A 26,426-nucleotide genomic window follows, 5' to 3' on the forward strand; every position below is an offset into this window, starting at 1 on the left:
CCAGGTTGTTGTGCAGACTATAGGGTTGCCTGCCTTGGTTCCCTTGTAATTCCAGCACTTGAGATACTGAAAAGGAGGACTGCTGTAAGTTCAAGGCCAGCCTGGGGTACATAGTGAGTTTAAGGCCAGCTTGCAATGCAAAGCAAGACCCTGTCTCAACCCTCCCCTAAAAAAATAAAGGATAGGAATATAACTTGGTAGCAGAGCACTACCTAATACGTGAGGCCCTAGGTTCAATCTCCAGGACTGAAAAAAAAATTTATTTTTAAAGAGTAAAGAACAAAAGCAAATACAGACAAAAGGGATTTCAACTAAGAATCTTTTGCATTTCCAAGAAAACAATCATCAGAGTGAAGAGATGATCTATTGAAAGGAAACAATATCTACAAACCACTTACCTAACAGCATAAATAATCCAATTAAAAATAGGCAATTCATATAAGATAGATATTTCTGAAAAGAAGAAATATTTGGGGAAAATGTTCAACATCACTAATCAGGGAACTACAAATCAAAATTGCAATCAGGTATCTCACTCCATAAACAAACATACTATGAGCTCCAGGTATCCTTCTGAATATATATCCAAAGGAACTGAAACCATCATATTAAAGAGATACTACAAGCCATAGTGACACACACCTATAACCTCAGCGTGAGGCAAGTGGCTTGCACATTTGAACCCAGACTAGTGATTTAGTGAGACCCTGTCTCAAAATAAAAATAAAATGTAAAAAGGGGTTGGGGATGTAGCTCTGAACAGAGGTCCTTGGTTTAACACCCAGTGGACAGAGACAGAGAGACAGACGCAAAAAGAGAGACAGACTGAAATCTCATATTTTTATTTTATTTTATTTTTTATCGGTACCAAGGATCAAACTTACGACTGCGCACTTGCAAGGCAGATGCTTATGCCACTGAGCTAAATCCCCAGCCCATAATCCCATATTTTGAGGTATTATTCATAAAAGTTGAAAGTAGAATAGTAATTACTAGGAAGGGGCAGAGAGTAAAGAGGAGGGTTAGGTAACAAGTATCAACACTGTTGGATAGGAAGAACAAATTTTACTGTTATATAGTACAAGAGAGTGACAATAGTTTACACCTATTGTATATTTCATGAAGAACTGGAAAAGTGCCAGAATATTCAAAATATAAAGGAGATTCAAATGGTAATTACTCTGTTTTAATCAGCTCACTGTACACATGTACTGAAATACTGTATAATAATGTAATATATAAAATTATGGCTTATAATTAAAAAGAAGCAATAAAAATATGCAAACATTTCTCCAAAGGACAGACACATGGCCAATAAGCATATGAAAAGGTGCTCAGTATTATTAATAATCACTAATAAAATTCAGATCAAAACCACCATGAGATACTGAAAGGGTTTTGGCCCAGACAGGACACTGTAGCCGGTAAAGCCAAGGAGCTCCTATCTCCCTCACCCTAGCAATTTACCTGTGACTTCATCTTCCCTGCCCCTGGGAATTTACCTATGGCGCCAAACCTAGACCAATGGGCTACCCGTGCATCCCTGATGTCCCCTTGGGTTCCAACCCAAACCGAGGCTACTTACATACCCGCCACGCCACCCACGTGTCCGCCAGAGAAAAAGCCGGACTCCAGTGGTCGGGGGGTGCTGGTTCTCTCTCTCCATGTTCTCAGAATAAAGGCCTCTTTTGTTTTATACTTCTCATCTTTTGCATATAATCCTATCAGATACCACTTCACATGAAGATAGCTATTTTCAGAAGCTAAAATACAAATGTTGGCATTGTTAATGAGAAAATAAATATTACAGCTACTGTGGAAAACAGTATGGTAGGCTCTCAAAAATTAAATACATGTAGAATTATAAAATTCAGCAACTCGTTCGATCCCTGGTACGGATTAAAAAAAAAAAAAAATCAGCAGCAACTCAAGCCGGGTGTGGTGGCTCATGTCTGTAATCCCAGCACTTGGGAGGCTGAGGCAGGAGGATAATTATGAGTTCAAGACTAGCCTGGGCTACAAAGTGAGCCAGCCTGAACTGCATAGTGAAACCTTGTCTCAAAAAGACAAAAAAAAAAAAAAAAAATTCAGCAACTCAACTTCTGATTGTATATCAAAAAAAATTCAAAACACAAGCATTTTTTTTTTTTTGTCTTTTTCCTTTTTATCGGTACCGGGGATCAAACTCACAACTGCCTGCTTGCCATGAAGGCGCTTATGCTGCTGAGCTAAATCCCCAGCCAAAACACAAGCATTGTAACACGTATGTATATACATATGAACACAGCTGTCAGGCAAAGGGTTAAAACAGTCTACAAATGACTGTGTTCATTGAAATGACCTCCACTGCAGCCTTTCTACAGAGAGGCTGACTACTTCCTGGGAAAGGAATGTATAGAGATAACTGCTAACACACATAAAGAACTGGTCATTCCCAGGCTCCAGCCAAGGCTAAGAACAATCCTTTCAGCCTCACAGACCTACTGGCACCACGTTACCTTTGTCTGAACACAGCATGTATGAAACAAACTGGGTACAGTGCAGTGTTTTGTCTCTCACGTACTGAAGGCACCATCTCATACAAGATCCTTCCCCAGAGGATTCACCATCTTTAGAACTGCTCCTGCCTCATTGTGTGGTAATATATATTATTTGTCTATGTTCATATCTGCTGTATTTTTATAATAAACTTATTTTTATCTATATAAAATCATGATATGGCTCTTCTCTGTTGGTGTGGATACGAATCTCAACTTTCTAGGGCTACATCTGTATGACTCCCTGCTGTTACAATAGCAGTATTTTTAACAGTCAAAAGGGGAAGATAGAGGGTTCGGATTTAGCTCAGCGGCATAAGCGCCTGCCTTGCAAGTGTGTGGTCATGAGTTCGATCCCTGGTACCAATAAAAACGAAAAGGACAAAAAAAAAAAAAAGAGAAAGATAACCCAAGTATTCATCGACGGATATCATTTAGCCTTTTAAAAAGGAACAAAATTCTGATTATATTCTACAACACAGATAAACCTTGAAAACATTATGATTTAAAAAGCCAGTTATAGAAGCAAAACATTTTGTGTGATTCCATTTATACAAGTACGTAGAGTAGTCAAATTCATGGAGACACAATATAAAATTGGAGGCTGCCAGAGGAAGAGGTATTCTTGTTGAATAGGTACAGAGTTTCAATTTAAGAAGATACAAATTTCCAGATATGGACAGTGATGCACATACAACAATGCAAGCATACTTAGTATGACTGAATTGTACACTTTAAGATGGTTTAAAAAAATAACCGTTATGTTTATTTATCACAATGGAATTTTGAAGGAAAAAAAATCACCCTCTCTTCTGATACTGGTAATTTGTGCCTTCTCTCTATTGTACACAAGTCTATCAAATTCATTGAACATTTTCAATTGTCTTTCTGTTTTTAATTCCATTAATTTCTTTTTCTGGGGATGTAGCTCGATGGCAAACGTGCCTTCCTGGCAAGCACAAGACCGAGTTTGATTCCCAATACCAAAAAAAAAAAAGGGCTGGGGATTTAGCTCAGCGGCATAAGTGCCTGCCTTGAAAGCAGGCAGTCGTGAGTTCGATCCCTGGTACCAATAAAAAGGAAAAAGACAAAAAAAATCACCAAAAAAAAAAAAAATTAATGATTGGGGCAGTACCAGGGATAGAACTCGTGACTTTGTGCTTGCCAGGCTTAATTACATAAATTCCTACACTAATTCATATTTATTTTCTTCTGCTTGCTTTAGCTTTTGAAAAAAGTGCTTCTATTTCTAATTCCCTAAAGTGATCCTTAGATTACTGATTTTGTGTCTTTCTTTTCTAACATAAGCATTCAGTTCTATAAATCAACCTGTCAGTGCTGCTTTGGCTGATTTTCATTTCCCTTCAATTCATATTTTTACTTTCCCTTGAAATTTGTGTGGGATGTGGTGTGGTATGGTTTGGTTTCTTATGGGTTGGGGGTTTTAAAACACGGTCTCACTTAGGTTAGCCTTGAATTCACTGTGTAGCACAAACTACAATACTCCTCCTGCCTTGCCTCCTGAGTTTTGAAATTACAGGTGTGTGCCACCAAGTTTGTCTAAAGTATGTTGTTTAATCTTTAAGCATTTTTAAATTTTTCAATGATCTTCCTAACTATACAACATGTGTATAAAATATTAAATTGCTGATTTTTAACTTAACTACACTGTTGTCTGTGAACACAAATTTAAGTATGTTGCATGTCCTACAATGTGGTCTCTTGGTGAATATTTTATATGAACTTAAGAATCTGTTTCCTGATGCTGAATGAAGTATTCTATAAACAATTAAATCCAGTTGATAGATGGTACTATTAAGGTACAGAGCTACTGATTTTGTTTGCTACACTTGTAAATTACAGCTATAATAGTGCATTTGATTATTTCTCCTTGTAGCTTATTAGCTTTTGTCTCAAACTATAATGTCGAGTCACATTCCAAAACTACACCTATGAGCACAGGAGGCCTTTGGGGACATTTTCAATATAAATCACACCACACACCTGTCTGGCCCCTGCGCATGACCACCAATCTCAACTCCAATTTTCAGGCTCATGTCCTTCTCCCTTCTAACCCTCATAGAATACTCCTGTAGTGACATTAGTGATTCCCTCTCAGGACGATACGGTTCTGTGGTAAAGAATGACCCATTTGACTTCCTGGACGATGGCAGAGTGATAAACAGCAGAGAAACAGTCTCTCTGGGACTTGGTCTTCAGAGACTAGAATACAGCAACAAGAGAATGAAAACAGGAAGAAAGCACATCCCCAGGATGTAGCAAGGATCTGAGACTTGAAGCCCATGAGGAGGGAAAAGAGAACCCAACAAAGGAGCAAGTGGCACTTTTTCCCTGGCCCTTGACTCACTGTGTGGGAGGGGCAGGTCAAACCTGAGGTGAATACTGGCAACCCCAGCCTTCACAGAGAAACACACCAGTGGAATGGAGCACTAGTCACAGCAGACTGCAGTAGCTGGTGAGTTATTTAGGTTCAGCCATACCAAGAGAGAACAATTGGCTGGTAGCCACCTTGTAGAAGAGCCAACTGAGTTCACAACTCATAACGGCATCTGCAGGTTGGCTCCAACTAGTTGGCTCCAAGTCTCAGCGTGAGGCAGAACCAAGTTCAAGGCAGCAGGAGGAACATGAAGTATTGCAGGCTGAACAAACACGGTTTTATCCTCACAGCCAGAAACCAGCCTGAACTTCAGAGGAACTGAATGTACAGGCTCGCTGCGATTATCCACTACCCAGTATAAATCTATGGCTGGCTTGCTGAAATTAATTCACACAGATGTGGACCTTGCCTACTTTTGTCTACTAGTGACAGCAGATACACATCATGAACTTTATTTTTCCTATTACTGAGGGAATAATTTACTGTATATAATTTTCTTACATGCTTTAGATTTTGTTCTATAGCCACAAATCTAGTTCACATGGTTAAAGATGGCAAATTAATAGTTAATAATTTCTAGGCTGTTTCTGATATTATTGTCATTTCTGACCATACTACTTTAGCCAAGGTGACATAATTGTGCTAATCAGGTGCTTTTCTTGTTATGCCAAGACTGAGATTCCCTAAGGGGCATACAAAATACAATTTGTCAGTGCCAAACAACAAGGGGCTAGGTCAAATACGCAGCAATTTTTCATCCTCAGTGAATTCAAGAGGTAGGATCTTGCAACTGACTCAAAACCCAAAAACTAGTTACATCTGAAGAATTCTCCAAGAAGTAGTCATTTCCAAAGGGTTTTAAAGACTAGTAATAAAGCTACTTCCCATAAGCAATTTATAAGCATCAACCCAGGAATTAAAATTTAAAAAAAAAACAGAAAATGAAAAGATATTTAAGTAAGATGCAACCGCAGACTTCCAGCTCACCAAAAGCAAACCAGAAAAAATGAGGTGGAACAATTTGAAAACTACCTGCCTAGATTCTCTGAAGTGGTAACCATGGAAGTAACAAAGCAGATGAATGAGGCTCTAAAAAAAATCAAGTGAGAAATAATTTCTCAGATAACTACAGAGACAGTGACCTCGATGAAACACCTGGTTAGTGACTTTAGAACAGATACAGATTTAAAGAATAGAAGAGCTGAGGAAAATGGTGGGAAGCATGAACACTAAACATAGGAAAGAAATGAAATCCATAAAATGGGTTGAAGCAGATATGTGGGTGATTAAAAATTCCATGGAGTCGGGGATTTAGCTCAGCAGCATAAGCTCCTGCCTGACAAGCATGAGACCATGAATTCAATCCCCAGTACCAAAAAAAAAAAAAAATCCATGGAAAGTATATGCACCAGAATGAGCTAATGTGAAGGCAAAATACCAGACCTAGAAGACAGGATTGCAGTTAGTGGTCATGAAAAGAAAGATATCTTAAAATAGCAAGAAACCATGAAAAATCAATCCAACAGCTGCTAGACAATGCAAAGAAGAATAACATAAGATTAACTGGAGTCAATGAAAAAAGCAGGAGGTGGTACAAATGACATAAATACTTATTTACTGACATCATGGCAGAAAACTTTCCAAGCAGGGAGAAAGAATTTGACATGCACGTAAGTGTGGTATATGGAACTTCAACAACCATGATTTTAAAAACAAAATCTACACTAAAGCACCTGTCAGGATTCCAGAAATTCAATGCAAGAACAAAATACTAAAAAAAAAAAATTTTTTTAAAGGGAACAGAATATTAAAATTGTTAGAGAAAAAAAAAAACCTATAAAGCAAAGTCCATCAGAATCACAGCACATTTCTCAATATAAACCCTTAAGTCAAGGGCAGCATGGAGTGAATTATTTCAAGTCCTAAAAGAACTAACCGTCAATACAGATTGCTGTACTCCACAAAACTGTCTTTCAAAATTGATGGAGAGGCTAGGATTTAGTTCAGCAGCATAAGCACTTACCTTGTAAGTGCACAGTCGTGAGTTTGATCCCTAGTGCAAAAAAAAAAAAAAAAAAAATTGATGGAGAAATAATATACTTCCAGAGCAAAGAACACCTGAGGAAATTAACGAACACAGCACCAGAACTCCAAAATGTTCTGAAGGAGAAACAGAAAATGAGGACCACAACTCCATATGAACTCCAACAGAATGAATCCACCAAGCAAGGGAAGCAATTAAAAAGAAGAGAAAAGAGAACCAACAACAGGAAAATAACATGACAAGGATAGGTCAATACATATTGGTTATAACCATCAATGTAAATTGTTTCAATCACCAATTAAAAGAAACAAACTGGCAGAAATGATCAAAAAGCAAGTTCCAACAATGTGCTGCACACAAGAAATATATTTAATTCAAAGAGAAATTCATAGACTGAAAGTCAAAAGAATGAAGAACAATACTCCATGTGACAGGTACCCAGCAAAAAGCAGGGATAGCTATTCTATTTGTGGAAAAAGTGTATTTCAAGCCAAAATCAAAGAGACACAAAGAAGGTCGAACTACAATGTCTTAACAGGTGAACCTTGTATCATTATCTTCACCCTTTATAAATTTTTTCTCAAGTCTGTCATCTGAAATTTATATAGCATCCAGGCATGGTGGCCAACATCTGTAATCCCAGCACTCAGGAGTCTTGAGACAAGAGGATTGTCACAAATTTGAGGCCAGCCTGGAATACACAGTGAGTTCAAGGCCAGCCTGGAAAACATAGCAAGACCCTGTCTCAAAGAAAAAGAAAGAAAATAAAAATGAAATTCATATAGTTATACCAAATTTATTTTGATTATTTAAAAACATCCAAAAAGTAAGTAACACATATCACATAATCACACACACATACACATACAGAGTAAAAATAACAAAAAACAAAGACAGCAGGTTGGAAGGTTATCTGGTAGTTTCCATTTTCTGGCTCTATTTTTGGCCCATGGGCATTTCCCTCACATTCTTGTAACTAGAACTTTTCATTTCAAACAATGTTTGCCCTTGTAGGTGCTTACAGAAGTTTTTCCAGCTATGTAGTAAACCCTATTACTGAAAGCCCATAGGTTATTTTTTATTATAGGATTGATTTCTCAGAGACATTACTGCCTTATTATATACCATCTAAAGTAGAAGTTAGAGGAATGTACTTTCCAAAATAGGAATGTACTTTCCAAACTTGTCTAGCCAGTAATCCTTTTATCACACTTCACTGCAACATTTAGTCTAAGAAATGTGTTGTTTCCAAACAGCACTCATTCTTTGATGTATCTATAACTGCTCATACTTTCCTCTCCTGTTCTATGATACTTTTTGTTTATATTAAATATTTTTACATTAAGAACCCTATGTTTAGTCTCAGATACTTGATGTTATTACATAATAAACTCCATAATGCTATCTGTTGCCATTTCACCCTTACATTGTTATATTAACCATTAGATACACTGTCTCTCACTTCCTTAAAGCACAAGGGCATTATTTCATAAATACTCATCTTGTTACCACAAAAGAATGTAAGAGATCAAAGATAAACCGCACTTTTCATGAATCTCCTGATGCCATAAAAACAAAACTGTGTGACTAGGAGGTACGTGATACTTTCTTCATAACTTTTGATTAATTTTAATTGTTAAAATAACACATTTCAACAAATATACCTCCTATTCTAATTTTCCTCTGCAGCTATATATACTAGCCATCATTTTTTAACATGTTCACAATGGGTCCATAATCTGTATGTCTCATTGCTAGAAGGCTTGAACCACTAGTGTGGTATGTGGATGACTGTTCCATGCTTCTACCACCAGTATACAAGCTATCTATCTAATGGGATACTCATGCATGTACCACTGGTGGTTCTAGCTGGTAGAAATGTGTTAAAATACCATACTCATTCACCAAAATAATTAACATATAAACTAGAATGATGGCTAATAAAACAGTGTCTCTGTTGTTTACAAAAAAAAAAAGTATAAATCGGCAAAACAAGCAAGTACTACATTATTACCTCATACAAGTGGAAGAAAAAAACTGTAACTTTTTTCCTTTTAGCTAATTATATATATTTTCTGTTTGTTTTCCCTCCAAGTTTCAGGGGGGAAAAGTAACATTATGAATACTCTTGTGACAAAGACATCTGGAACATATATTAGGGCAGTGGTGTCGAACCTATGGCACATGTGCCACAGGTGGATATTTGCTATCATTGAAGGCTCTAAAAGTTCACTGTCACTGTAGTAGGGAGTAAATGCAAAGTTTTACTTAGTGTCTAGATTTCCTCTTGGAAGGTTAAGCTAAATTTTCTACAAAGTAAGTGACTTTATCAGGTTTTAATAAAATTCCATTAAACAGAAATCCATTTCCATTTTAAATCACACATAGGTGCTATGTGATCAGAAGGATGAGAAACACTAGGTAAGACCTAGTGGGTGGTAACTTCATGAGTAGGTACTGGAATCACCTAGTTCAATCTCTAAAGCATTTACATCAATGAAAATGTAGTTTACACTTCCATGAAAGATACCATCTGTGTAATCAAGTTCACCACAAGCCCTTTTCAGTTGGAAGAAATATTTGAGAAATGTTTCATCTTTCCTCTTCTCCATTGAAAGTCCAATCTTCATGGTCCTCTGGAATGCCGCCACTGATGACAAACTGATACATGCCTATTTGTGGTATACTATTTTAAGTCCCCATAAAATATAATGGATAATAATAAAGCCAGGATACATGTTTAATGTGAGCCAAGGCTACTGCTTAATGAGACAAATGTACCCACCTTTTGGTTGCCAATAGAGATGAATATATTTTATTAGGTGAGTCCTTTGTAGACTAAAGGGAAAAATGCACCATAGATCAGAACCCACTCCTGATGCAGTGGGTACAAAACTAGTTTCTCTAGCAGTTTTTTTATCAAGTGAGTCAGACTCCAGGACCTCTTAGAAAGAAACATCAAGGAGGTTGAACTTTGACTTTGGCAGAAAGGGGCCAGATCTTCATGCTGCTTGATTTGAAATACACCCTCAGGGCTGAGGATTTAGCTTAGCAGCACAGCAGCATAAACACCTGCCTTGCAAGGGTGAGGTCCTGAGTTCAATCCCCGGTAAAAACACTTTAATAAAAATTAAAAAAGAAACACACTCTCAAGTCCACATACCAAGCCATGTGAAAACACTTTGAGGTCAACATCCTGCCAGCAGGTGAGGTCAGTGTTATAGCTGCTGAGTTCCTTCTGGAGAAGGCTCTGGCAGAGATGAGCTCCATGGTGCACAGTATGGATACAGCACCGTCTGTAAGAACTCAGTCTGGTCATATGTACCTGCCAGGATGCTGTGGAAGACCACGCAAAGAAGTGTCCTCTATCACTTTCTTGATATAGAGTTGCTGTGGTTAAAATGCAATGCCAGGCTCAGCTTCTATCAGGAACATACTTTCCAACCCAGGCTCTGTTCAAAGTGCCGCCCACTGCCTGGAATGCAATGAAGCTTCAGCCATGGCCTATTGTCAGACTGGATGAGGTGTAGACACATTCTTGCACAACTGTCTAAGTAGAAGACAGCTAAGAGGAAGACAATGAAGAGGGTCCCAGGTTCCACAGCTCCAGGTTTAGCTTCCTTGTACTAGCAGAAGAGAAAGGATCCCCAAGTTCAAGGCTCAGTTTGAGGCACATCAAGAAGCCCATTATGATGCAAGCGCAGCTCAGTGAAGTTGGAGGGAGAGAGCTGCGCTCTACCTTATACTTGACATCTGTGATCTGCAGTACGACACTGTCCTGCCAGGCATCAACAATGACAACATCCTCTGCCACTGTTTCCTTCCAATAATGAAGCTTCACCTAGCTCAGAGACTGCAGTGGGCTTTAGCCCAACCCCTGAACAGGTTGTGCTGCTGCTTGTGTTGAGATAGTTCTGCTCTTCTTAGCCTTAGGGACGTCAGCATGCCCCACAAAGCCATTGATCGCACTGGTTGAGGACCCAACCCAGTGGATCGCTTAGATCATGCTGTATGTTCTGGTGTCTGTCAGTAGGCAAACAACAGGCTCAGCTGAGTTCTGAGGGCACACAGTGTACTACAGCTCCTCCATCTTGCCCCGCCCCCCCACCACCACCGCTTCAGTTAGTGCCTCAGCCCAATGCACTGCTCCACAGTCATTCAGACTCCCTGAAACACAACACAGACAATGAGAATCTCCACATGAACTTGGTGGCCAGCAGCTAACAAGACCAGGGACCAAAGGAGCAGCCCAGTGACAAGTAAAAAGACTATTAAATTTTAACAACACATCCATAATAGAGCATTTTCCAAAGATGCCTTATATTAGTTTCCTAGGACTGCCATAATGAGGTACTGCAAACCAGGAGGCTTAAAACCTCAGAAATAGTGTCTCACAGTTCTAAAGGCAGATTTTGAAAATCAAGGCATCAGCAAGATTGTACTGCCTGTAAAACTTGTAGGAAAATCTTCCCTTGCTTCTTCCTAGCTTTTGGTGGTTTGTAGCAATCACTGGTCATGCCTGGTACACAGATACAGCACTTCAATACCTTCACTCTGCTTCCATTGCATGGGGCATTCTCCTCTTGGGGGTTTTTGTCTTCTCTAAATATTTGCAACAATTCTGCTTCCAAATAAGTCCCATTCTGAAGTTCAATGCTTCAGAGTATCTTTATGGAGGACACAGTTCAACCAGAAAATAGCCACATGTCCCTATCCCACATCTTTCCACTAAGTGGTGCAGTCTATGTTCCCTCCCCCTGAAACCACGCAGAGATTTTTCACAGACTGAAACAATACTGTACGCCGAAAGTAATATTAAATCCCCTCTTTGAACTTAGTCATGACACTATTAAGAGGTCCAAATTAGGGGCAGGGATTTAGCTCAGTGGCATAAGTGTCTGCCTGGCAAGAGTGAAGTCATGAGTTCAATCTCTGGTACCACAAAAAAAAAAGTCCAAATTCAAGACTGGTAAAGTACCTCAGTGACAGAGTATTTGTCTGGCATGTGCAGATCCTGGGTTCAATGCCCAACAATAAATAAGTAAATAAATCAGGCCCAAACTCACTCACATAGAAACCACATAGAGCTATTGGTAATTCCAGTACTCAGGAAACTGAGGCAATAGGAATACCACAAATTCGAGGCCAACTGGGCTATATAGTGAGTTCAGGCTAGCCTGAACTACATAATGAAAACCTGTCTCAAGCAAACAAAAAGCAACCACATGGAGAGCAAAAGCAGAGGTAGTTATTCTGGCTAATAGCCCAGCTGATGTACCAGCATCACCCACCATACATGAATGTGAATGTACTTTCAAATGACTCTAGGACCAAGCTAGAATCAATCTCTGCTTGTGAGACTTTTTTTGTGGACACCACAGGCACTATGCAACACAAGCCACCTCCTCCTTAGTGTTCTGTTCACATTCCTGGCACTTGCTTCAGCAGTACATGTATTAAAACTGTTCAGGCCAGGAATTTGGTTCAATGGCACAAGCACCTGCCTGGCAAGAGTGAGGTTAAGGGTTCAATCCCCAGTACCAAAAACATACATACATACATACATACATACATAAATAAATAAATGTTCATATTCCTTATCCACTGAAGACATGCCCTTACTAAAAATAATTATTTGAAACCAATAAGCTATTATGGTGGTTTGTTATACAGTTAAAGTAACTATATAACTCACAAAACACAATTAAAATATGCAACAATGATTAAAATAAACCCAGAAAATTAAAGTTTAGGGTATTAGTAAGACATCATATAGAACTTGTTTTGTCTAAAAAGAAATAAAGAATTTAAATACATTGTTGAGGAAAGAAAAACATCTTTTTACTTGACTAGAAAATAAAAAATTGATTGATATATTTTGAAATTTTGTTACTTTTTTTCTTTCTTTCCCCCCTTTTTATCTTTGAATAAAATGGATTTGAAGAAAAAATAAGTGCTGTAAATAGGCACAAGGACAGTACACTAAGAAAATATAAATATTAGAATCAGAAAATTAGGGCCCGGGATTTAGCTCAGTGGCATAAGCGCCTGCCTGTCAAGTGCCTGCCTGGCAAGCACAAAAAAAAAAAAAAAAAAAAAAAAGAATCAGAAAATTACATTAATGCTCTGGTGGCCTAACAATAACATTTAATTAAGTTAGAAAAACATCATTGATTAGGGACTCAGAGTCAAAATGCATATAAACCTATAGTACAAAGTTAAACCATGTCATTAATCTTTTACTGTTATTGAAAATGACATGTAGGCCAGGATTATAGCTCTGTGGCACAGTGCCTGCCTGGCAAATGCAAAGTCCTGAGTTCAACTCCTGGTACCAAAAATAAATAAATAAAATAAAATAAAAATGGAACTGGTTAATTTGTATTATAATTGCCTCCAAATTCACAAATTTATTAGGGAGTGGCTGCAATTCCGTTTAAAACGGAGTGAGCTGCATTCCATGCTGCTTTAGGAAGTTCAGTCTTTGTCCAAAGTCCTGCTTCACTGTCTATTCTTAATTTTTATCAATAAGGCTATCTCAGGCCCTTCTACTAGCTACCTTACTCATAAACCAAACAAACAATTTTTGGAGCAATCACCAGCACCAAAGGAGACTCAACTGACCTCAGATAGGCAGTCCCCCTCTCATCTCCACCAGCATGTCCCATCTTGAGCCATGGTGGCTATCAGGTGCAGAGTCACCTTAGTTCTGGGAAACAAGGTGAGGCTGGAAAGGCAGCCACCTTCACTTCTGTCATGTAACGCACATTCCTGGAAAACCTGGCACTAAACCATTCCTAGACAACCTGCTTCTGGGTCAGGGTTTCAAAAGGAGCACAGCAACTCCCTTGCAGTGATCTATTGAATGTCACCCTTTGCTAAGTATGGCAGTACAAGCCTATAATCCCACCACTGGAGAGGCTGCGATAGGAGGATCACCAAGAGTTTGAGGCTAGCATGAACTACATAGCAAGCTACATAGCACAAAAATAATGCCATTTTCTATATCACCTTACAAAAGGTTTTAAGATATAGGAACAGAATAAAATGTGTAGACCAAGATGACAAGGGAGACCTATACTTCTCGAGGTCTGTCAAATATAAATTGGACTTTCTGCCTCTGTCTCTGGGTCTCATTCTCTCATTCCTTCTTTTCTCTTACTTCTCTGTATCTCTATTTGTTTCTGTCTCTTTGACTCTGTCTTTATCTTTCTTTCCATCATTTTATCTATCTGCTACACATATACCCTAATGCTAATACACTCACATACAGAAGAAAACACACACACAGACTCGTAGTCACACATGGTCAGGATGAAAATATTCAACCTAACTTACCTAAAATAAGTCTCATTAAAAATAATAAAATAGGGGCTAGGGCTTTAGCTCAGTGGCATAAGCACATGCCTGGCAAATGTGAGGTCATGAGTTTGATCCCCAGTACCCCCCCCCAAAAAAAAACAACCAAAAAAAACCTAGAAACACAAAAATAATAAAATAAATCTCATTAAGGTAGTCTCTACATGGTTAACCACTAAAGATCACTTTAATGATTACTCACTCTTGATATACAAAGCTTTTTAAAATTAACTCGTTATGCTAAAATATTTTCAAGTTGCTTATCATTTAAAAATTAAGCTAGCAAACAACCAGCTTGCCCCTTTCATAAGTGGCTGTGGCTCAGAAAGCTGCGGCCACCCCAGAACGAGAACCACCAGCAACTCCTGAGATCCACACCATGTTGGAACTTAGGGCACTGGGAAACCAAGCAACCAGCTTGCCTCCCTGAGCGCTCAGGCTTAGAATCAAACATCCCACTCCCCCACCCTTAGCAAAAGGGAACCAGAGATCTGAGCACCTTCTAAGAGGTTGACCATATGCAATATAGCAAATAAGGGGGATTTCCTTCTGCCATCTCCTTCAAGGCAAATATTTTTACCACTGTTTTGCTTTCTTCTGATTAATGGTATAGCTCTTTTTAATATTCTGTTTTGGTAAGTTCTATAATATTCTGTATTTTGTTTTATTTTGCTATACCTGATTGAAATAACAACTATTGTGAAGATAACGAGATATACTGTGGTACCTATTACTGTTTTCCCAGTTTTCTGCTGTGAAATTTTGTACCAATTTCACTACACTGTCTAAATTGGCTTTGTTCTGTCTTCTGTTGTATTTTACTACCTTCAAAATAATAAAAAATAAAAATAAAATAAAGCTAGCACATGCCTTTAATATCAGCACTGGGAAGGCTGAGGCAAGATAAGTGCCTGGAGTTCAAGGCCAGCATGAACTATATGAGATCTTAGCTTAAAAAACAAAAATAAATAAAAAGAATTTAAATTAAAATCTACATGAAGATGCATACATTATTCAACTGTCTAAAATGTATGAACACAAAACCAGAACTCCAGGGGCTGGAGATTTAGCTCAGCGGCATAAGCGCCTGCCTTGCAAGTAGGTGGTTGAGGGGTCGATCCCCGGTACCGATAAAAAGGAAAAAGACAAAAAAAACAAAACAGAACTCCAGGACATTCTAGAAAGAGAGAACAGAACTACAATTCCATGAACCCCAAACAAAATGAATCCAATAAGAAAAGGAAACAATTCAACAGAGGGGAAAAAAAGGGAGTCAACAACAGGAAAATAACATGACAATTATTGTCATTTTCCAGGCTATGGTTTGATGCTTCAATTCACCAATCTTTAAAAGGAACAGACGTGCAGAATGGATCAGGAAACAAGATCCAACAATGTGCTGCATATAAGAAACATATTTAATTCAAAAATAAAGTCACTTGCTGAAAGTCAAAGCATGGAAAACAATACCCCATACTTCAGGAACCTGGAAAAATGTAGGGGCTGCTATTCTATTTGCAGACAAAGTGGATTTCAGGCCAAAGCTGATTTAGAGAGATAAAGAAGGTCACTACATCCTTGTAAAGAGAACAATCCAATAAGAAGTAACAATCATAAATATATATATGCAACAAGTACCAGTGCATTCAACTATAAAACACAGATTAACGGACATGAAAATTCAAATAAGCCCAAGGGCCAGGGATTTAAGCCAGCACTCAGCAGCATAAGCATTAGCAGCATAAGCACCTGTCTGGCAAGCATGAGGTCATGAGTTCGATCCCTGGTAAAAAAAAAAAAAAAAAGCCCTAATACAATTGTATTGGGAGACCTCAATTCCTCACTGTCACAAGAAGAGAGCTCAGTTAGACAAAACAAATCAATCATGAAATATTAGAACTAAATTAAACTTTTGAATGAATGGACCTCATAGTTATTTATACAGTGCTCCACCTCACAACATCAGAATGTACATACTTCTCAGCTGCACACAGGACATTCCCCCAAAACAGACCATATACTGGCTCATAGAACATGCTTAAGTAAATGCAGAGGAACTGAAATTACCCCATGCATAATATCAGGTCACAGTGCAATGAAAATGGAAATTCGGGGCTGGGGATATAGCTCAGTGGCATAAGCACCTGCCTTGCAAGCAGGTGGTCGTGAGTTCGATCCCTGGTACCGATTTAAAAATAAATAAATAAATAAAATGGAAATCCATGCCAAAGGAAACAAGAACTTCATAAACGCATGGAAATTAAATAGCACCTTACTGAACAACCAACGGGTCACAGATGAAATGAAAGAAGAAATTAGTTTTTACAGTTGAATGGTAACAGCAATACAACATACCAGAACTTCTGGGATACAAATAAAAGCAATCTTAAGAGGGGAATTTATAGCAATAAATACCCATATTAGGAAAACAGAGCAAGCACATATGAACAGTGTTGGGGGGGTTGCAGATCCTGAGAAATGGCAAATCTAGTTTTTGATTGCCAACACACATGTATATTTTATTGTGCAGTAGTCGTACCAGTCAATTCTAGGCAGAAGTTTCTCAAGCCTCATCTTTAGCCCTGATTACAAAAATAATAAATTTCTGGAAAGAAAAAATTTCAGTCTTGAACAAGCGTGATACCAAACTATCTTTCAAAATTGATGAAGAAATATTTCCATAATGAACAACACCATAAAAAAATTCACGGCCACCAAACAAGTGCTACAAAAAGTTCTCAAGGATATCCCATAAAGGGACAATAAAGTCAACAATGCCAAAACAGCTAACAGAATGAATATACAAGGCAGAATGAGCAGTTAAGCAGAAGGGGAAAAAAATCAGCAACAGTAAAATAATGCAACAACAGGAATAAGTCCAGACCTTTCAGTAATAACTTTCTATAATCCCCCAACCAAAAAACACAGATTGAGCCAGGGATTTAGCTCAGCAGCATAAGCACCTGCCTTGCAAGTGCACGGTCCTGGGTCCCCAGTACCAACAAAAAGAAAAAAATTTTTTGTTGCTTTGCATCTTATGGCACGTGCTCAGAGTGAACTAAAGGTTTCACTAAATAGCTTGAACCTGGATGTTCCTCCACCAAGATTTCGTAACACCAGTAGTCCTTTGCTAATCAGTGGAACTTCTGCAGCTGACCCCCCCCCCATGGACTGTAAAATCTGAAGATAAGGCCAAATGTGATGCAATGTTTGATAGGTTAGGCCCAGTGAAAGGATTTCTGTCTGGTGATCAAGTGAAACCAGCATTGCTCAACTCTAAGTTACCTGTGGAAATTCTTGGAAGAAGTTTAGGACTTGAGTGATACTGACCATGAGGGAATGCTTGACAGAGACGAGTTTGCAGTTGCCATATTTTTGGTACACTGTGCATTGGAGAAAGAACCTGTGCCAATATCCTTGCCTCCAGCTTTGGTGGCACCATCTAAAAGAAACACATGGGTCACATCCCCCATAGCAAAAAAGCTAGTATAATGAAATCTTTTTGAAAACAGATAAAGATATGGATGGATTTGTGTCTGGATTGGAGGTTCATGAAATCTTATTGAAAACAGGTCTACCCTCTACCTTACTAGCCTGTATTTGGGCGTTATGTGACACAAGACTGTGGGAAGCTTTCAAAGGATATTTGTTTTGGTTTTTCACTTAATCAATCAAAAGCTAATAAAAGGTATTGATCATCCTCGCATTCTTACTCCTAATACAATTCCACCATCATGTAGGATGACTTTATAAAAGATCACCATAGGATCAAGTTCTGTTGCATATTTCTCTGCTATTAAGGAGTGAGACAGCCTAAACAATGAAATAGCTGACCTGCAGAGGAAAATGAACAATGCAGAAAGAAACCTTAAGGAGAAAGAAAATACTGTTTAACAGAGGACAAGTGAAGTTCAAGATCTTCAAGATGAAGTTCAAAGGGACAGTGTTAATCTGCAAAAACTATAGGCCCAGAAGAAACAGCAAGTACAGGAACTCCGTAATAAACTGGATAAACAGAAAGCTCAGGTAGAGGAGCAACTCAAAGAAGTCAGAAAGAAATACACTGAGGAGGCCCAGTTCATCTCATCTTTGAAAGCTGAAATACCTAGTCAAGAATTACAGATCTTGACTTATGAGGAAGCACTGGCCAAAGCAAGGGAAGAGCTGAGCTGCCTACAACAAGAAACAGAAGAATAGGGGGCTGGGGATTTAGCTCAGCGGCATAAGCGCCTGCCTTACAAGCAGGAAGTCGTGAGTTCGATCCCAGTACTGACAAAAAAAGAAAAAGGAAAACAAAGAAACAAACAAAAGAACTGGAGTATAGAGTCAGGAAAGCCTCAGCTGGAACCTCTTTTTCAACACCTTCAAGAGTCACAGCAGGCAAATTAGTTCAATGCAAAAGAGACTGATGGAAACAAAAGATCTGGAAAATCATAATAATCAATCAAATTGATGCAGTACCCCACAATGTTCTTGTAAATGGTGCTACACATTATTTCAGCCTTAGCACCAGCAACAGTGAAGCAGCCAACCTTAAAAAACCTGCTTAAGGCCAGAGCAACCTAGAATCTGAGCCCATAAAGCAAGAGACTCCAGCAAGAAGTCCTGAAATACCACCTTCTGATGCGACCGATGAAAATGAAGTGGTGACTGCTGCTGTTAATGAAAAAGTTTGTCCTGAAGTTGACAATGATAGACAAGCACAAAAGGATGTAAAATCAAGTTTACGGACAGACCCAGTTGCAGATACAAACCTGGATTTTTCCCAGCCCAACCCTTCTGTTCGCAGTGTTCCTTTCAAGGATGATATTTTTGGGAGAATAGACCCCTTAGGTGCGATCCTTTCAAGGTTCAGATCCCTTCACATCTGACTGTTTCTTCAAGCAATCTTCTACTGACCCCTTTTGCTACTTCAGGTACCAACCTATTGAGCGTACTCAGCAACAGCACTAATGCATTAGTAGAAACAATGAAGCACAATGATCCTTTTGCTCCTGGTGCAACAGTTGTTATTGTGTTAAGCAATTCAGCAAAACCCTTTTGCTTCTGTTTTTGGAAATGAAATTTGGAAATGGATTTGCTGACTTTCATACATTATTAAAGGTCAACAATGAAAATCCTTTTAGTTCAGCTACACTGAGCTCTGTCAGCAGTGTGGCCATTCCTAAAAATGCATTTGAGGAAACAACAGTCAACAATAAAGAAGTAATCCCAGCACTGCCATCAAAGACTGGAACTCCAACAAGACCCTTTTTGCCACCACCTGTAAAAAGACTCATTAACAAATTGGATTCTTCTGATCCCTTTAAAGTGAATGACTCGTTTCAGTCTTTCCCAGGCAGTGATAACCCCAAAGAAAAAAATCCTGATATGTTTTGTGATCCTTTACTTCTGCCAATAAAGAGGCTGACCCAAGCAATCTTACTAACTTTGGAGCTTCCCCCTCTGAAGAAGATATGACTGAATAGACCAAGCGGGAGAATGAGAGAGCAAAAGAGAAGGGGCTTGCCCCACAGAACCAGCAAGAATAAGAAGACTAGAGAGGAAAAGATAGTGCTCTAAAGGATATAACTGCATGTATGTTTAAGTGTGTAAGATAGATAACCATATTACTAAGTTTTTGTTAGATCGTTGAACAGAACTGTTCGCAGTCTTACTGTCTGAATGTCCACTTTGTATGCTTTAATTTTGTAACTGGAACAACTATTTCTAAGATGACAATATGTAATTTGTCAACTTGTGATTTCTGTTTATTTTTTTTGAAATTCTGTATTATTTCTACCCTTTTTTGTTTTGTTTTGTTTTTTCTCTTTAAATAAAATTTAAAATTTTTTAAAAAGCCAGGTGTGATGGCTCACGCCTGTAATCCTAGCACAGGAGGTTGAAGCGGGAGGATCGTTGCAAGTTTAAGACCAGCCTGGGTTACAAAGTGAACTCAAGGCCAGCCTGAACTGCATATCGAGACCCTGTCTCAAAAAGACCAAAAAAAAAAAAAAAAAAAAAAAAAAAAGACTTAGAACTGGCTATTGTACTTAGCAAATCTGAGATATCAGAAGCATGAAGAATTCTCTTGTCCTTTGTCAACAATACAATATTCATCTTCTTTAGTGTTGAAGCTATTCACCATATATATCAAAACTATGAGCATGGTAATACAAAGGATTTATGATTCCTGTAAATGTAACAAAACTTAAGTTATTTTAACTCTCAGATTTGTCTAATTTCATTTTTTCCTCACATGAGACAGCTTCACCTAGGGTGAAAAAATTAACAAGCTTCTTCACAGCAAAGGAAATAACCTACATAATAAAGAGAAAACCTGCAGAATGAAAAAATTAGCCGGCTACTCTTTGGACAGAGGACGGATATCTATATACAAAGAACAAAAACAAAACAAAACAAAAAAAAAACTAGACCTTCCAAAATAAAAGAACCAATCAAAAAGTGGAAAGCTCAAATGAATAGATGCTTTTTAAAAAGTAGTACAAATGGCCAAAAGAGCAGTAAGCAGCAGAGAAAACAGCCTCTTTGAGAGTCAAAGCCCAGAAGCTGTGAGGAAGAGAAGAAAGGAAGTGGGTCCCCTGGACCCAGGAAGAATCTGAAGTGTGAAATGAAGCCCACAGAGAGTGCAAAGGACAACTTCAACAAAGAAGAAAGGCGGTAGTGGGCAACACCTTCTCCGTGAGACGGAACTCTGCATGAGAAGGAGCTGGTGGAACCTGGGGAGCACAGTCACAGTGACCGTGATGGCTGGTGACCTTAGAGGCCTCTGCAGAGAGACTATGCAGTGAAGGACCATCGCGGACATAGAGGACTGCACTGATGGTAGTGAGTGCAGAAGACTTAGTCCTCCCACAGGGAGAGAGCAATTAGCCAGGAGCCATTTTGGACATGGGCCAGATAAACCCACAATTCAGAACTGCTGCCAGTTTCCTCTAGCAGTTCCTAGCTGGGCATAGATCTGTGGAAATCCCCTTGGACTGAGAGGCAAGTCAAATGAGTCTGCTCTCACGGTAGGCCTGCTGGGTTATCCATTATTCTGCCATAAAGCAAATGCTGGCCTGCTGGGATAGATCAGCATGATTTGGGACTCCGTCTCCATAGGCTGTCTGCTAATGAGACCAGAGAGGATCCTGGAAGTGGACCGTCTGTTTTTTCCTTTTATTTTTCTTTATTCTCTTTCTCTTTCATCGGTTTTAGGAGTGTGAAAGTGGTTCCTTAACCTATTGTGGGTGTGTTTCTGTTCTATTCTTCCTTTTATCTCTTTCATCTCTCTTTTCCTTCAGTCTTCTGCACCAGTTTCTCCAAGTTCGCATGATCCCACTTTTTCTCCAACCTTACTTCTAATCTCTTTCTCTTCTTCCACCTGTCTATTTTCTCCTTAATCCATTTTAAACTTTAACCCTAAAGGCAAAACTGACACATTATAGACTTATATACTGCATATAATTATCTGGTTTGTTTTACATTTTGTTATGTAATCACAAATCTTGTTCATACAGGTAAAAGTTGCAAATGAAGGGTTGGCTCTGTTTGGTTTCTAGGCTGTGTTTGGTGCTACTGGTACCACTATTGCCAAAACTGACATAAATGTTTTAAACAGCTGTTGGTCCTGATAATCCATGACTGAGATTAAGGGTTACAGAAAATACGATGGCACAGTGCCAAAGAAGCAGGGACTAGGCCAAACAAGCAACAACTGCTCTCCAAAAACCTGAAGAGCTAAGATTTTCCAACAGACTCAAAGTCCCAAAACCAGCTACACCTGGAAGATAGTTCAGAGACGTAATGATCACCTAAGGGTCCTAAATACTACCAATAAAGCAACCTACCACAGGCAACTAACAAGCATCACCACAGAAATTAAACTAAAAAGAGAGAGAGAGAGAGAGAGAGAAAATGAGAAGGCACATAAGCAAAATACAACCTCAGATATCTACTTCACTAAAGGCAAATCCAGGGGCAATCAGGTATGACAACCAGACAGATTCTCACCAGATCTTTCTGAATTGAAAACAACAAAGTAATTCAGTAAGACTCCAGAAAAAATGAAATCAGAAATAATCTCTCAAATAACTACAGAGCTTACCAAAATACACACCATGCTTAGTTACATTAGAACAGACATAGACAAAAAAAACATAGATGAGCTTAAGCAAATTATGGAAGCTCAGCATGGGAAAGAAATGGAATCCATAAAGCAGATATCCAGGAGAATTAAAAACTCCATTGAAAACATTTGAAGCAGATTAGACCAATCGAGGACAGGATCTTAGATATTGAAGACAAGATTGTAGTTAGCGACCAGCAAAAGAAAGATTTTTCAAAAGTAGCAAGGGGCTGAAAACGATCCAGCAGCTGCTAGTTAAGACAAAGAAGAATAAATTAAGATTAGTTGGAGTCAATAACAAAGCAAGAGATACCACAAATGACATTAAAAAATGTTAACAGACCTCATGACAGAAAACTTTCCTGGTAGAGAAAAAGAATTTGACCTACAAATAAGTGAGGCATATAGAACTTCAATTAGCAATGATCGACCTACACCAGGCATATCATAGTCAAGATTCCAGAAATTCAACACAAGAATAGAATCTTAAAAGCTGTTACAGAAAAGAAACAAATCATCTATAAAGTCCATCAGAATTATAGCTGACTTCTCAGCACAAACCCTCAAGTCAAGGAGATGTTGGAGTTAAGTACTTCAAGTTCTAAAGGAAAACAACTTACAACCTACATTGATGTACCCCACAAAAATACCTTTCAAAATTCATGGAGAAATAAGATGCTTCCATGGCACAGAACTGATGAAATTTATGATCACCAAACCAACACGCCAGAGGAATATTCTAGAAAGAGATAATGAGGATTACAGCTCCATGAACCCTAACAGAAAGAATCCACCAGAGAAGGCAAACAAAAAGAGGAAGGGGAAAAAAGGGTGTAGCCAACAACAGGAAAATAACATGACAAGGATAAGTCGATACATATCAGTTATAACCATCAACATTAATGGTCTCAATTCATCAATGAAAAGCCACAGACTAGCAGAAGGGATTAAGAAGCAAGATCAAACATTATACTGCATACAAGAAACATTTAACCCAAAAAGAAACTTATGGACTGAAAGTCAAAGAATGGAAAATAATACTCCATGTGACAGGAACCAAGACAGAAGCAGGAGTAGCTATTCTATCTGCAAAGCTGGATTTCAAGCCCAGACTGATTAAGAGAAGGTCACTACATCCTAATAAAGGAAACAATCCAAGAGGAAGAGATAACAATCATAAATGTATATGCAACAAATACCACTGCATCCAACTATAAAACACATATTAACAGACATGAAACATCAAATAAGCCCTAATAACAATTGTATTAGGAGACCTCAATTCCCCACTGTTACAAAAAAGAGAGCTCAATTAGATATAAAAAAAAATCAATAATGAAATATTAGAACTAAACCAAACTTCTGAATGAATGGACCTCGTAGATATTTATAGAGTACTCCACCTCACAACATCAAAATGTACATTCTTCTCAGCTGCACACAGGACATTCCCCAAAACAGACCGTATACTGGCTCATAGAACATGCTTAAGTAAATGCAAAGGAACTGAAATTATCCCATGCATAATATCAGATCACAGTACAATGAAATTGGAAATCCATGCCAAAGGAAACAAGAACTTTATAAACACATGGAAATTAAATAGCGCCTTACTGAACAACCAATGGGTTACAGATGAAGTGAAAAAAGAAATTACAGTTTTTACAGCTGAATGACAGCAATACAACATACCAGAACTTGTGGGGCACAATGAAAACAGTCTTAAGAGGGGAATTTATAGCAATAAATACCCATATTAGAGATTGAGATTATGAGATTGAGATAAAGAGCATCATAGAGAGCAAGCATATATGAACAACTTAACTGCTGAAACTCAAACTCGGGCCAAGGATTTAGCTCAGTGGCCTAAGTGCCTGTCTGGCAAGCACAAGGTTGTGAGCTCGATCCCCGTTAGCCAAAAGAAAAAAAAAAAAAAAAAAAAAACTCAAAGTCCTAGAAAAAGAAGAACAAGCTAAAACAAAAGCTCCTACAAAGGAGGAAATTTTAAACATCAAAGCAGAAATTACAGTAGAGACTAAAACAAACAAAACACAGAATCAATGAATTAAATGGTTGGTTCTTTGAAAGATTAAATAAAAAGGACAAACCCTTAGCCAACCTTATCAAGAAAAAGGAAAGAAAAGACTCATATCCATGCAATTAGGAATGAAAAGGGGAAAATCACAAGAGATCCTGCAGAAATACAGAAGATCATCTATGCATACTTCAAAATCTTGTACTCTAGTAAGATGGAAAATACAGAAGAAATGGACAGATTTCTCGATACATGTGAATTACCAAAGATGAATCAAGAAGATATAAAAATCCTAAATAAACCAATATCAATCAATGAAATCAACAATGTAATAATTAAAAACCTATCAACAAAGAAAAGGTCAGGTCCTGATGGATTCACTGCTGAATTCTAAAAGAAATTTAAAGATCTAACACCAGTACTTCTCAAACTCTTTAATGAAATTGAATGGGAAGCAATACTTACAAATTCATTCCTGGAAGCAAGCATTACCCTGATACCAAAACCAATGAAGGGCTCAACTAAGAAAGAGAACTACAGGCCAATCTCCCTAATGAACACTAATGCAAATATCCTCAACAAGATACTGGCAAACAGACTGCAGCAAACCGTCAAGACAATCAAGTGGGATTTATCCCAGGGATGAAGGATGGTTCAACACCTGTAAAACCATAAATGTAATGCACCATATTAACAAAGCCAAGAACAAAAATCATCTGGTCATCACAACAGATGCAGTAAAAGCTTCTGACAAAGTCCAGCACTCTTTTATGATTTAAAAAAAAAAAAAACCTCCAGTACCCTTTCATGATTAAAAAAAAAAACCTACAGAAAATTGGAATAGATGCTTTTTATCTCAATCTCATAAAAGCCATCTATGAGAAACCAACAGCCAACATCGTACTAAATGGACAAACTGAAAGCTTTCACTCTAACATCAGGAACAAGCGGGCCAGGAATTTAGCTCAGTGGCAAAAGCACCTACCTGCCAAGTGCAAGGTCATGAGTTCGATCCCTGATACAAAAAAAAAAAAAGAGCGGGGCTGGGGATTTAGCTCAGCAGCATAAGCACCTGCCTTGCAAGCAGGCAGTCGTGAGTTCGATCCCTGGTACCGATAAAAATGAAAAGACCAAAAAAAAAAAAAAAAAAAAAAGAGCAACAAGACAAGGATGTCCATTGTCTCTACTCACATTTCAATATAGCCCTGGAAACTTTAGCTGAAGCAGTTTGACAAGAGAAAGAAAAGGAATAAATATAGGGAAGGAAGAAGTTTAATGATCGTTATTTGCAGCTGACATGATACTCTACTACTTAGAATATCCCAAAAGACCACTAGATTTAATCAGCAAATTCAGTAATGTACCTTGATACAAAGTCAACACTCAAAAATCAATAGCCTTCCTGTACATAAGAGAGAAACCAGGTAAATAACAACTTTCACAATAGCATCCAAAAAATTGTTAGGACTCAATTTAACAAGAATGTAAAAGCTGGGCTGGGGATTTAGCTCAGCGGCATAAGTGCCTGCCTTGCAAGCAGGCAGTCGTGAGTTCGATCCCTGGTACTGATAAAAACGAAAAAGACCAAAAAAAAAGTAAAAAAAAAAAAAAAGAATGTAAAAGCCTTTATATGGAAAACTACAGTACTCTGAAAAGGGAAATCAAAGAGTGATATTGGAAAATGGAGAAATATCCTGTGCTCTTGGGTAGGAAAAAACAATATAGAGAAAATGGCCATATTCCCATAACTGTTATACAGATTCAATGCAATCCCAACCAAAATTCCAATAGCACATCTCACACAATTAGAGAAAATCCTAAAGTTCATCTGGAACCAGAAGAGAGCTAGAAGAGCAAAGACAATCCTGGACAACAAAGACAAGACAGAAAGCATCACAATCCTGACTTGAAATAATACTATAAAGCTACTGTGATAAAAATAG

The 26,426-nt window shown here is 38.2% G+C and overlaps 1 protein-coding gene and 3 pseudogenes across 7 annotated transcripts in view; 1 reads left to right on the forward strand and 3 right to left on the reverse strand.

The window, feature by feature from the left end:
• Positions 1–26,426, reverse strand: part of Evi5 (ecotropic viral integration site 5) — a 226,985-nt gene that overhangs the window by 181,032 nt on the left and 19,527 nt on the right. The gene's annotated exons all lie outside the window — the stretch shown is intronic.
• On the reverse strand, positions 9,330–10,022 carry LOC134470282 (2',5'-phosphodiesterase 12-like; annotated as a pseudogene).
• LOC100722120 (2',5'-phosphodiesterase 12-like) lies at positions 9,558–13,647 on the reverse strand (annotated as a pseudogene).
• On the forward strand, positions 13,656–19,878 carry LOC100722397 (epidermal growth factor receptor substrate 15-like; annotated as a pseudogene).

Source organism: Cavia porcellus, unplaced genomic scaffold, assembly GCF_034190915.1.
Source record: "Cavia porcellus strain 051 isolate PalLab524CR breed Dunkin Hartley unplaced genomic scaffold, mCavPor4.1 scaffold_1, whole genome shotgun sequence".
Classification (NCBI taxonomy): Eukaryota; Metazoa; Chordata; class Mammalia; order Rodentia; family Caviidae; genus Cavia; species Cavia porcellus.